General features: G+C 35.8%; 1 non-coding gene across 1 annotated transcript; it reads left to right on the top strand.

Moving 5' to 3' along the window:
- Positions 1-423: 423 nt before the first annotated feature.
- LOC132253862 (small nucleolar RNA R71) lies at positions 424-530 on the top strand. Its single transcript, XR_009465776.1, has one exon. It is a non-coding gene; the product is annotated as a small nucleolar RNA R71 (small nucleolar RNA).
- The last annotated feature ends 2,610 nt before the right edge of the window (positions 531-3,140 follow it).

Raw genomic sequence — 3,140 nt, 5'->3', positions numbered from 1 at the left:
TTGAAATAGTTGGAGTTGGAATTGTATTGATGTTGATTATTGGCCACATAGTTCACTTGTTTGGATGAGTTTGCTTCATATGGGCCTCTAACTTGACACTTTAAGCTAGGATGATTACCTACACAATTTTCACAAACTAAATTAGAAACAGCAGAAACATTCAGTTTCTTAAAATTATTATTTAAAATTGCAACTTAAGCAGCCAAATTATTAAAAGCATCGATATTGTGAACCCCAACTGTCCTCTTTTATGCATTTCTATCCGTAAACTTCAAGATATTGTTGCTAGCCATCACTTCTATAAGCTGATATCCCTCCTCCAGTGTCTTATTAATAAAAGCTCCTCCTTTTGCTACATCCACCATGGTTTAAGTATTAGGATGAAAACTATTATAGAACATTTACACTTGCATCCACATTGGTAGGTCATGGTGTGGGCACTTTCTTAAAAGATCTTTGAACCTCTCCCAAGCTTCATAAAGAGACTCTTGATCTTGCTGTAAAAAGTTAGTTATATCATTCCTCATCTTTATAGATTTTGCCAGTGGGAAGTATTTAGTAAGAAAAGCGTTAACCAGTCCATCTCATGTAGTGATTGTCCCCGGAGGTAATGAAATTAACCATGCCTTAACCTTGTTATTTAGAGAGAATGGAAACAATCGAAGTCTTATTGCATCATCGATCACACCATTATGCTAGAAGGTATCACAAATTTCTAAGAAATTTGCAATATGTAGATTAGGATCATCATTGGCCAATCCTCCAAATTGAACCGAAGATCGAATCATTTGAATAATTGCTAGTTTGATCTCAAAATTGTTAGCTTGGATGGGTGGCCTTTGAATGCTTAAGACACCCACATTAGGAACAGAATAATCCTTGAGTGCCCTGTTTGGGACTCCATTATCACCATGATTTTCATCCCCCATTGCAGGAACCTCTTGAATTACTTGTTGCTTGCATTTCCGATTTAACTTTCGTAGTGTTTTGTTGATATCAAGGTCGATTGGTACTAAGTCCAAACTCCTTGTACGTCTCATACACTAAGAAAACCTAAAAAGAGAAAAACAAGTGAGTATGAATAAAAACAAAATAAATCAAATTAGCAAAGAAATAACTGGTATTAATATTAGTAACAAATAGTCCCCAACAGCAGCGCCAAAAACTTGATGTGCTAGTTCGCAAGTACACGAATCGTTCAAGTAATATAATTGTACCTAAGTACGGATTATTGAACCCATGAAGACTATGCTATAATTACTAAATTTTATTATTCTCACTTGCTATTTGATCAACTAAATTTTTAAAGTTGAAAAAGAAGGTAACTTAAACAATCAAAGAAAATAAATTCAAACTCTTATAATTTAAACGATCTAGGGCTTTTGATTTCACTACAAACGCTTTCATGCAATTGATTGCTTAACCTAATTTATGTTATGCTTTATTTGGAGATCTAATTCCCTAAGCCAACCAATATTTTCTCTCAAAATATATCAGATTGCTCCTTAAATTACTAACCCAGCATATCTCTATGTGAATTTAAGTCTAAAGGAGTAATTAAGATTTATGGAATTATTATAGATTTAACTATTAATCTCTTAGAACATGGTAATGTATCTCTACTATTCATTCATTCTAACGTAATCTATTCTATGGATCTAATTTAGATTCTAACTCTCATTATCAACCTAAATCATAAATTCAATCAAAACTTGGGCCCTTAAGAATTGAGAGCATTAAGTGTAAAATAGATTCACAAATAAATTGATGCAAAACAGAGAATTAAATTAAACTAATCAAAAACATAAATCGTGATTAAGCTACATCTCACCCCTAGACAAAGGAAATTAGTTCATGTCAAGATGAAGAACAAACATCTTGAATTACAATCACAAAGAAAAGGGAAGAATAAACCAGAAAAATAGAAGGAAATCTAAAAATCCCCTTCTTGTTCTCTAAGCTCCTTCCTCTCCCAGCTCTCTAAGCTCCTTCCTCTCCCAGCTCTCTAAACTCCATCCTCTCCCAGCTCTCTAAGCTCCCTCAAATAAACCCTACTTCCGTTTATTTATAGCCCTGGTATCGTAAACTGACGTCCCACCTAATTCAGATCTAAATAGAATCAGATAAGAACGAATAATTTTCAAATTTTAAACATAGGGTCGTGAGGCTCAATGCCTCCTACCGTAGCGCTTTAGTCTCGGGTCCTGAGGATTTCTGAAATTCATTTGGGCACCACAACGGAGAAGTTCCTCCCTCCGCGGCGGTTTTATCTCGAGTCCCCAACTATGATTTTCCACATGCGTGAGCCACGGCACTTAAGTCCTTCCCGCCGCAGCGCTTTCCTCTTAGGTAAGTTACACAAATTGTCACGTAAGAGGCCACTGTGGCGCTTGAGAGCTCCCGCCATGGCGATTTTCACATTTTCACCGAACTTCATATTTTTCTTCCAATTTTGCCTCATATTGCTCCCTTTTCGTACTCTTGGCTATTTGAGACCTAAAACAATAAAAATAATCATTGCTAAGATAAAATTACTCTTAAACTAATGAAATATCAAGTTAAATCATAGATAATAAGTTGCTCTAAATCAACTTATCATGTGCCCCAATAACAAATAAACATACGACACGACAAAACTCCTTTGACCATTCAAGGGCTTCTTTCTCCAGGTGAACCATAGAATATCGACAGTGGGCTTTACCATTTCAATCACCAGCCTTGATAAATCAATGATCAACTTCTCTAGATCATGAGTCATCCCCTTATGTGCATTAATGCTTTTTGCACATCATAAGGAAAGCCTTGTTGTTGTTGTTTTTGAAATTTTGACTCTCACAAAACTCCATTACCACATACGTTCCCAGATTGGCAAGTGGGAGAGTTTGAAACCCAAAAATTCATATCTCTATTCTGCTTGATCTTTGTAGCCATAGATAACCATAAGGATGGCTGCCTTAAGCAAGGAGGTCAGGTTGGCACTTTCAGTGGACTACTAGAAGAAGAAAAAAACAAGGGAAGGTGCAGAAATAGGAAATGACTAAAACATAGAGGGAAAAAAAAGAACAAGGAAAAACAGGAACATAGTAATGCCACATTTCATGCTTATTCAATGGGCTTGGAATAGTGAGAGAAGTACAAGC

Source organism: Vitis vinifera, chromosome 5 (genome assembly GCF_030704535.1).
Source record: "Vitis vinifera cultivar Pinot Noir 40024 chromosome 5, ASM3070453v1".
Classification (NCBI taxonomy): Eukaryota; Viridiplantae; Streptophyta; class Magnoliopsida; order Vitales; family Vitaceae; genus Vitis; species Vitis vinifera.
This window is presented reverse-complemented; position numbering and strand designations above follow the sequence as displayed.